Source organism: Melanerpes formicivorus, unplaced genomic scaffold (genome assembly GCF_026170545.1).
Source record: "Melanerpes formicivorus ecotype bairdi unplaced genomic scaffold, bMelFor1.0.p_v2 SCAF_142, whole genome shotgun sequence".
Classification (NCBI taxonomy): domain Eukaryota; kingdom Metazoa; phylum Chordata; class Aves; order Piciformes; family Picidae; genus Melanerpes; species Melanerpes formicivorus.
Window position 1 is genome coordinate 62,501 of NW_027142494.1, and position 10,000 is coordinate 72,500.

Here is a 10,000-nt window from a genome sequence, read left to right on the forward strand (position 1 = left end):
CGATTCAGGCAGCAGCAGCGGAAGCGAGCGATACCGACACGCCCGGCGGGGAGAAGGCCCTCGTCTCTCTCCCCGCCTTGCCACGGGAGCACCGGGACGTGCTAGAGGAGACAGCGACCCGCGGAAGCGGGGCGCGCCCCCGGCACGCCAGGACCTTAGAGCCGGGGCGGCTCGCTCGGCAGCGGGCGGGGGTACGGGCCACAAAGCCGCCCTTCTCAGGCTAGAGGTTTCATTTAGGGAGGAACCCTCGGGGACCCCACCCGGGCAGGTGAGGCCTCACGCGCGGCGCCGCTTTTAGCCCCTTTTAACTTTCGCGACGCCGCCGCCTCGCTCTCGGCTCGGCCAACCCCCGCCACACGCAGCTGCTCGCGGCCGGCACCCGCGGGTACCCGGAACCGAGGACGACACCGGCGCCTCACGCGTTTTAGGACACCTGAAAACTCACGGGGCCACGCAGCAGTCACAAAGCCGGTTGCGGTAGACCGGTCCCCGAACCCTGCCCCAGCGCCGGGGGGGAGGTGGAAAGGGGAGGATGCGGCAAGGCACGCGCCGGGCCGCTAACGCCACGGCTCCCCCCCGCTCGAGCCGCTCGGGGCTGGGGGAACGAGGACGACACCTCACACGCGACGGGAAGCGAAGTGGAAAGGAAGACCGCCCTTGCCCTGCCGGCCGGGGGCCCTTTCCGACGCGACCCGAAAGGCCTCATCGATCAACAAGGACAGAAGGAAAGGAAGCCAGCGGAGGCCCCACGGCCTCGCTCTTCTGGGACAGACACAGCCACGCGCACCCGCCACCGCCCTCGGGAGCAGCCAGCAGGCACGGGGCTCGGCGTGCGGGCAACACGCCGGAGGAGCAAACGGGGCGCCCTCCAGAGATGGGGGGGGGGGCAAGCTGCACCGGGCCGCACCGGCTCACAGGGCACCTCTGCCTCCCCGAAATGTGGGCTTGCATTTTCCCTCAAGCTGCACCGAGTTACATCTCCATCACGGGGCGCCCCTCTGGAGCCAGGAGGAAGCCGTGCTGGGGCACCGGCTTGCCCTCCTCCCCCCATGCCGGGCTCCATAGCATACGAGTGGCCAGTCACCGCCGCTGGCTTTTCCCTTAGATGCCGTGCCCCCGCGGGCTGCGGCTTTGGCCATGGGGGGGAACCCCCGTGAAGAGGGTCCAGTGCTGGGAACTCTCTCTGCCCCTTACCGGGCTCTCTCTCGCCGTGCCTGGACGGGCTTGCTTTCCATTCTTGGTGGGACCGACGCCGGCACCACGTCTCCCCGGCTTTCTCTGCCCCCGTGCCCCACCGGGCAAACTTCGCTTCGGGGGTTCCACACTTCGGCAGTGGCCGGCGCCAGCCACTCGTCAACTTTTTTTCTTTTCCCCGCTTTCGTTGCTGAGCCCGGGCTGGGCTCCGGCTCACGGACGAGCGAAACCCATCCAACACCGCTGAGGGTGCGCCAGCGGCCGCTCCAAACCGCCGCGCCTTTGTTCGGCCCCGCGGGTCCCCTCTCTGACCCGGGCGAAAGCCACCGAGAAGCCAGACGGACCCCTGCCCAGCCGCCTGGCGGGTGGCTTGGAGCAGCCGCTCGGCAGCGCTGCCCTGGGAGTGCTCGGCGTCACTCGTTCCCTCATATACGGAACTGGAGGGCCGTCAGCTCCCCGAGCGCACAACCAGCCGACCTCCGCCCAGCGGCAGGTCGCAGAAATCACGCCGGCTTGTACGATGACGTAGGCGGAGGCAGAGCGCAACAGCGACCCCTTGGCGACAAGCGCGATCTCCGCGGAGAGCACGTCTACTCGCCGAGGGAGAGCACGTCTACTCGCCGAGGGAGAGCACGTCTACTCGCCGAGGGAGAGCACGTCTACTCGCCCAGGGAGAGCACGTCTACTCGCCCAGGGAGAGCACGTCTACTCGCCGAGGGAGAGCACGTCTACTCGCCCAGGGAGAGCACGTCTACTCGCCGAGGGAGAGCACGTCTACTCGCCGAGGGAGAGCACGTCTACTCGCCAAGGGAGAGCACGTCTACTCGCCCAGGGAGAGCACGTCTACTCGCCCAGGGAGAGCACGTCTACTCGCCCAGGGAGAGCACGTCTACTCGCCCAGGGAGAGCACGTCTACTCGCCCAGGGAGAGCACGTCTACCTCCCGCCTGAGGGAGAGCACGGGGGGGGGGGGGACAAAGACAGGCGGCAGCAGCTTCGGTGAACGTCACCCGGGAGGCGACCGGGGCTGTCCCGGGGCAGTCCCGGGAAGCCGGCGTCCGACACAGGGAACCGTCAGCTGCCGGACCGGGGCGAATCCCCGCGGCCACGGCAGGGGTGGGGGCTCGAAGACAGCCGGCAGCCGCTTCGGTGAACGTCACCCGGGAGGAGACTGGGGCCCTCCCGGGACCGTCCCGGGAAGACGACGTTCGGCACGAGATCCCGGCCGCGGCCGGACCGGCTCGAAGCCTCGCGGTCCCGGCAGCAGCCGGAGCCGCTCGCCGCCTCGGGCTCCCGGCCCCCTACAGATCCGGCGACTCGTTCGCGGGCGGCGGGGGGAGGCAGTGGAGGGGGTGCGGGGAGAAGCGGCAGCGGAGGCGGAGGGGGGGGGGGCTCGAAGACAGCCGGCAGCCGCTTCGGTGAACGTCACCCAGGAGGCGATCGGGGCCGTCCCGGGGCCGTCCCGGGATGCCGGCTTCCGGCACGGGGTCCCGGCCGCGGCCGGACCGGCTCGTATCCCCGCGGCTCCGGCAGGGGGGGCGGGGCTCGAAGACAGCCGGCAGCCGCTTCGGAGAACGTCACCCGGCCGGCGACCGCGGCCGTTCCGGGGCCGTCCCGGGAAGCCTGCGACAGGCACGGGGTCCCGGCCTCGGCCGGACCCGCACTGGGTGCCGCCGCCTCGGGCTCTCGGGACGGTATGGATCCGCCGACTCGTTCGCCGGCGGCGGGGGGAGGCAGTGGAGGGGGTGCGGGGAGAAGCGGCAGCGGAGGCGGAGGGGGGGGGGGGCTCGAAGACAGCCGGCAGCCGCTTCGGTGAACGTCACCCGGCCGGCGACCGGGGCCGTCCCGGGGCTGTCCGGGGATGCCGGCTTCCGGCACGGGGTCCCGGCCGCAGCCGGACCGGCTCGAATCCCCGCGGTCCCGACAGCAGCCGGAGCCGCTCGCCGTTCGGGCTCCCGGCACCCTACAGATCCGGCGACTCGTTCGCGGGCGGCGGGGGGAGGCAGTGGAGGGGGTGCGGGCAGAAGCGGCCGCGGAGGCGGAGGGGGGGGGGGGGGCTCGAAGACAGCCGGCAGCCGCTTCGGTGAACGTCACCCAGGAGGCGATCGGGGCCGTCCCGGGGCCGTCCCGGGATGCCGGCTTCCGGCACGGGGGTCCCGGCCGCGGCCGGACCGGCTCGTATCCCCGCGGCTCCGGCAGGGGGGGGGGGGGCTCGAAGACAGCCGGCAGCCGCTTCGGAGAACGTCACCCGGCCGGCGACCGCGGCCGTTCCGGGGCCGTCCCGGGAAGCCTGCGACAGGCACGGGGTCCCGGCCTCGGCCGGACCCGCACTGGGTGCCGCCGCCTCGGGCTCTCGGGACGGTATGGATCCGCCGACTCGTTCGCCGGCGGCGGGGGGAGGCAGTGGAGGGGGTGCGGGGAGAAGCGGCAGCGGAGGCGGAGGGGGGGGGGGGCTCGAAGACAGCCGGCAGCCGCTTCGGTGAACGTCACCCGGGAGGAGACTGGGGCCCTCCCGGGACCGTCCCGGGAAGACGACGTTCGGCACGAGATCCCGGCCGCGGCCGGACCGGCTCGAAGCCTCGCGGTCCCGGCAGCAGCCGGAGCCGCTCGCCGCCTCGGGCTCCCGGCCCCCTACAGATCCGGCGACTCGTTCGCGGGCGGCGGGGGGAGGCAGTGGAGGGGGTGCGGGGAGAAGCGGCAGCGGAGGCGGAGGGGGGGGGGGCTCGAAGACAGCCGGCAGCCGCTTCGGTGAACGTCACCCAGGAGGCGATCGGGGCCGTCCCGGGGCCGTCCCGGGATGCCGGCTTCCGGCACGGGGTCCCGGCCGCGGCCGGACCGGCTCGTATCCCCGCGGCTCCGGCGGGGGGGGGGGGGGCTCGAAGACAGCCGGCAGCCGCTTCGGAGAACGTCACCCGGCCGGCGACCGCGGCCGTTCCGGGGCCGTCCCGGGAAGCCTGCGACAGGCACGGGGTCCCGGCCTCGGCCGGACCCGCACTGGGTGCCGCCGCCTCGGGCTCTCGGGACGGTATGGATCCGCCGACTCGTTCGCCGGCGGCGGGGGGAGGCAGTGGAGGGGGTGCGGGGAGAAGCGGCAGCGGAGGCGGAGGGGGGGGGGGGCTCGAAGACAGCCGGCAGCCGCTTCGGTGAACGTCACCCGGCCGGCGACCGGGGCCGTCCCGGGGCTGTCCGGGGATGCCGGCTTCCGGCACGGGGTCCCGGCCGCGGCCGGACCGGCTCGAATCCCCGCGGTCCCGACAGCAGCCGGAGCCGCTCGCCGTTCGGGCTCCCGGCACCCTACAGATCCGGCGACTCGTTCGCGGGCGGCGGGGGGAGGCAGTGGAGGGGGTGCGGGCAGAAGCGGCCGCGGAGGCGGAGGGGGGGGGGGGGGCTCGAAGACAGCCGTCAGCCGCTTCGGTGAACGTCACCCGGGAGGCGACCGGGACCGGCCCGGGAAGCCATCGTCCGGCCCCGGATCCCGGCCGCGGCCGGACCGGCTCGAATCCCCGCGGCCCCGGCACGGGGGAGGCCCAAAGACTGGCGGCAGCCGCTCCGCTGAACGTCACCCGGCCGGCGACCGGGGCCGTCCCGGGGCCGTCCCGGGATGCCGGCTTCCGGCACGGGGTCCCGGCCGCGGCCGGACCGGCTCGAATCCCCGCGGTCCCGGCAGCAGCCGGAGCCGCTCGCCGTTCGGGCTCCCGGCACCCTACGGATCCGCCGACTCGTTCGCCGGCGGCGGGGGGAGGCAGTGGAGGGGGTGCGGGCAGAAGCGGCAGCGGAGGCGGAGGGGGGGGGGGGCTCGAAGACAGCCGGCAGCCGCTTCGGTGAACGTCACCCGGCCGGCGACCGGGGCCGTCCCGGGGCTGTCCGGGGATGCCGGCTTCCGGCACGGGGTCCCGGCCGCGGCCGGAGCGGCTCGAATCCCCGCGGTCCCGGCAGCAGCCGGAGCCGCTCGCCGTTCGGGCTCCCGGCACCCTACAGATCCGGCGACTCGTTCGCCGGCGGCGGGGGGAGGCAGTGGAGGGGGTGCGGGGAGAAGCGGCAGCGGAGGCGGAGGGGGGGGGGGGGCTCGAAGACAGCCGGCAGCCGCTTCGGTGAACGTCACCCGGGAGGCGACCGGGACCGGCCCGGGAAGCCATCGTCCGGCCCGGGATCCCGGCCGCGGCCGGACCGGCTCGAATCCCCGCGGCCCCGGCACGGGGGAGGCCCAAAGACTGGCGGCAGCCGCTTCGCTGAACGTCACCCGGCCGGCGACCGGGGCCGTCCCGGGGCCGTCCCGGGATGCCGGCTTCCGGCACGGGGGTCCCGGCCGCGGCCGGACCGGCTCGAATCCCCGCGGTCCCGGCAGCAGCCGGAGCCGCTCGCCGTTCGGGCTCCCGGCACCCTACGGATCCGCCGACTCGTTCGCCGGCGGCGGGGGGAGGCAGTGGAGGGGGTGCGGGCAGAAGCGGCAGCGGAGGCGGAGGGGGGGGGGGCTCGAAGACAGCCGGCAGCCGCTTCGGTGAACGTCACCCGGCCGGCGACCGGGGCCGTCCCGGGGCCGTCCGGGGATGCCGGCTTCCGGCACGGGGTCCCGGCCGCGGCCGGAGCGGCTCGAATCCCCGCGGTCCCGGCAGCAGCCGGAGCCGCTCGCCGTTCGGGCTCCCGGCACCCTACAGATCCGGCGACTCGTTCGCCGGCGGCGGGGGGAGGCAGTGGAGGGGGTGCGGGGAGAAGCGGCCGCGGAGGCGGAGGGGGGGGGGGGGCTCGAAGACAGCCGGCAGCCGCTTCGGTGAACGTCACCCGGGAGGCGACCGGGACCGGCCCGGGAAGCCATCGTCCGGCCCGGGATCCCGGCCGCGGCCGGACCGGCTCGAAGCCCCGCGGCCCCGGCACGGGGGAGGCCCAAAGACTGGCGGCAGCCGCTTCGCTGAACGTCACCCGGCCGGCGACCGGGGCCGTCCCGGGGCCGTCCCGGGATGCCGGCTTCCGGCACGGGGTCCCGGCCGCGGCCGGACCGGCTCGAATCCCCGCGGTCCCGGCAGCAGCCGGAGCCGCTCGCCGTTCGGGCTCCCGGCACCCTACGGATCCGCCGACTCGTTCGCGGGCGGCGGGGGGAGGCAGTGGAGGGGGTGCGGGCAGAAGCGGCCGCGGAGGCGGAGGGGGGGGGGGGGCTCGAAGACAGCCGTCAGCCGCTTCGGTGAACGTCACCCGGGAGGCGACCGGGACCGGCCCGGGAAGCCATCGTCCGGCCCCGGATCCCGGCCGCGGCCGGACCGGCTCGAAGCCCCGCGGCCCCGGCACGGGGGAGGCCCAAAGACTGGCGGCAGCCGCTTCGCTGAACGTCACCCGGCCGGCGACCGGGGCCGTCCCGGGGCCGTCCCGGGATGCCGGCTTCCGGCACGGGGTCCCGGCCGCGGCCGGACCGGCTCGAATCCCCGCGGTCCCGGCAGCAGCCGGAGCCGCTCGCTCCCGGCACCCTACGGATCCGGCGACTCGTTCGCCGGCGGCGGGGGGAGGCAGTGGAGGCGGTGCGGGGAGAAGCGGCAGCGGAGGCGGAGGGGGGGGCGGGGGGGACGATAGTGGCGGGGGGCGGGGGGTGCTCGAAGGCAGCCGGCAGCCGGTTCGGTGAACATTCGCCGGGGCGGGGGGGGCGACCTGTCCGTGCCCGGGGCAGCCCCGGGAAGCCGGCAGCCAGCACGGGGTCCCGGCAGCACCTGTTCCCTGCCCTGGGACTTGCCGTGCCCGGCGGCCGGTTGCCGGGTGGGGGGGAGCGATGAGAGGCGGGGCGCAGCGGCCGGGGCAGCGCCGGGCCGCAGCGGGGGGGCTGGGCGGGTGGGGTAGGCGTCGAGCGGCAAGCCCTCGGCTGCAGCGAATGTTCGGCGGTGCGGGGCGGGGGGGGGACGGGACGACACGTTGGGGGGCGCCGAGTCCGAGCCACCCCCGGCCCCAGGGGCGGCCGGAGGGGGAGGCCGGTGCCTGGCCCTGGGAGCTGCTGGGCGCCGGATGGCCGAGGGTGCGTCAGAAGCCGCCCGAGCGGTCGAGCAGGTCCTCCAGAAAGGCCTAGGGTGGCTTCGAGGGCCCCGGGAGCAGTCGAGGGAGGCCTCCAGGCAGGTCTGGAGTGGATGGGAGGCCTTCCAAAGCAGACAAGGGAGGCTGCCAGCGGGGCCTAGGCTGGCACTGCAGCCTGTAAATGGTTGGGGGGGGGGGCCTCTGGTGCGGCCTGGAGTCTCTGGGTGGCGTCCAGAGAGGTGCAAAAGATCCTCTGGTGCGGCCTGTGGTGGCGGAGAAGCCTGCAGAGCGTGCGGGGGAGGCTTCTGGTGCGGCCTGGGGTGGGTCGGAAGCCTGCAGAGCGTGCGGGGGGAGGCTTCTGTTGGGGGCCTGGGGTGGGTCAGAAGCCTACAGAGCGTGCGGGGGGAGGCTTCTGGTGCGGCCTGGGGTGGGTCGGAAGCCTGCAGAGCGTGCGGGAGAGGCTTCTGTTGGGGCCTGGGGTGGCTGAGAAGCCTGCAGAGCGTGCGGGAGAGGCTTCTGCTGCGGCCTGGGGTGGCTGAGAAGCCTGCAGAGCGTGCGGGAGAGGCTTCTGCTGCGGCCTGGGGTGGCTGAGAAGCCTGCAGAGCGTGCGGGAGAGGCTTCTGGTGCGGCCTGGGGTGGGCTGAGAAGCCTGCAGAGCGTGCGGGAGAGGCTTCTGCTGCGGCCTGGGGTGGCTGAGAAGCCTGCAGAGCGTGCGGGAGAGGCTTCTGCTGCGGCCTGGGGTGGCTGAGAAGCCTGCAGAGCGTGCGGGAGAGGCTTCTGCTGCGGCCTGGGGTGGCTGAGAAGCCTGCAGGGCGTGCGGGAGAGGCTTCTGCTGCGGCCTGGGGTGGGTGGGAAGCCTGCAGAGCGTGCGGGGGAGGCTTCTGGTGCGGCCTGGGGTGGCTGAGAAGCCTGCAGAGCGTGCGGGGGAGGCTTCTGGTGCGGCCTGGGGTGGCTGAGAAGCCTGCAGAGCGTGCGGGGGAGGCTTCTGGTGCGGCCTGGGGTGGCTGAGAAGCCTGCAGAGCGTGCGGGGGAGGCTTCTGGTGCGGCCTGGGGTGGCTGAGAAGCCTGCAGAGCGTGCGGGGAGAGGCTTCTGCTGCGGCCTGGGGTGGCTGAGAAGCCTGCAGAGCGTGCGGGGGAGGCTTCTGGTGCGGCCTGGGGTGGCTGAGAAGCCTGCAGAGCGTGCGGGAGAGGCTTCTGGTGCGGCCTGGGGTGGCTGAGAAGCCTGCAGAGCGTGCGGGAGAGGCTTCTGCTGCGGCCTGGGGTGGCTGAGAAGCCTGCAGAGCGTGCGGGGGAGGCTTCTGGTGCGGCCTGGGGTGGGTCGGAAGCCTGCAGAGCATGCGGGGGAGGCTTCTGCTGCGGCCTGGGGTGGCTGAGAAGCCTGCAGAGCGTGCGGGGGAGGCTTCTGGTGCGGCCTGGGGTGGCTGAGAAGCCTGCAGAGCGTGCGGGAGAGGCTTCTGGTGCGGCCTGGGGTGGCTGAGAAGCCTGCAGTGCGTGCGGGGGAGGCTTCTGCTGCGGCCTGGGGTGGCTGAGAAGCCTGCAGAGCGTGCGGGAGAGGCTTCTGCTGCGGCCTGGGGTGGGTCGGAAGCCTGCAGAGCGTGCGGGAGAGGCTTCTGCTGCGGCCAGGGGTGGGTCGGAAGCCTGCAGAGCTTGCGGGGGAGGCTTCTGGTGCGGCCTGGGGTGGGTCGGAAGCCTGCAGAGCATGCGGGGGAGGCTTCTGCTGCGGCCTGGGGTCTCTGGGTGGCCTCTAGAGAGGTGCAAAAGACCCTCTGGGTTGGGCTGGGGTGGCTCTTGGACCCCTGCCACACAGTGGAGAGAGGCCTCCGGCCCGCCACCTGTGTCCCTGTGTGCCTGAGTGCCTGTGTCCCTGTGTCCCTGTGTCCCTGTGTCCCTGAGTGCCTGAGTGCCTGTGTCCCTGTGTCCCTGTGTCCCTGTGTCCCTGAGTGCCTGAGTGCCTGTGTCCCTGTGTCCCTGTGTCCCTGAGTGCCTGAGTGCCTGAGTGCCTGTGTCCCTGTGTCCTTGTGTCCCTGTGTCCCTGTGTGCCTGAGTGCCTGTGTCCCTGTGTCCCTGTCTGTGTACCTGTGTGCGAGTGTCCGGCACGCCACCCAGCGGCGGCGGGCAAGCAGGTAGGCGGGTGGGCGGGCCGGCGAGGGCCAGTGTGAGTTTGGGGGGTGGGAGGGGAGGCGGCAGCTGGAAGCGTCAGAGGAGGGGGCGTGGCTCCGGCTGGCCCCGGGAGCAGGTTCCCGGGACCGGGACCGGCTGGACCCGGCGGGTGGTTGATCCCGGGGCGGGGGGCAGAGGCGGCGGGAAGCGGCAGCTGCGTGTGCGGCGGGGGGGTGGAGGGCGAACCGCGGCGGGAAGCGGATGCTTCAGAGCAGGTTACGGGGGCGGGGACGGACGACACCACCTGTCCCCGCCCCGGGACGGGCTGGACCCGGCGCCCTGGACCCGGCGCCGTGTACCCGCCGCCGCCCCCGCCGCCGCCCCCCTCCGCCACCCCGGGACCCCGACGTTTTTTTGGCGCCCGCGCCTTTTTTTGCTCCCCGCCTGCCCGCGCTGCCCCGGGCCCTCCCCCGGGGCGGGGCGGGAGGGAGGGACGGACGGACGGGTAGCCGGGGATCTCCGAGCGCGCGCCACCAGACCGAGGCGGGTCCCGGCGGCGGCGGCGGCGGGCGGCGGCGGCGGCGGCAGCAAGCGACGGCGGGGGGGGCAGGCTAGGGAGAGAGGGGGAGCGGCATGCGGTAGGGCTGGGGGGTTTGTTTCGGGGGGGAGGGGTGGGGGGGGGTGGCAGCGGTCAGCGAGAGCGGGGAGAGGGGGAGCGG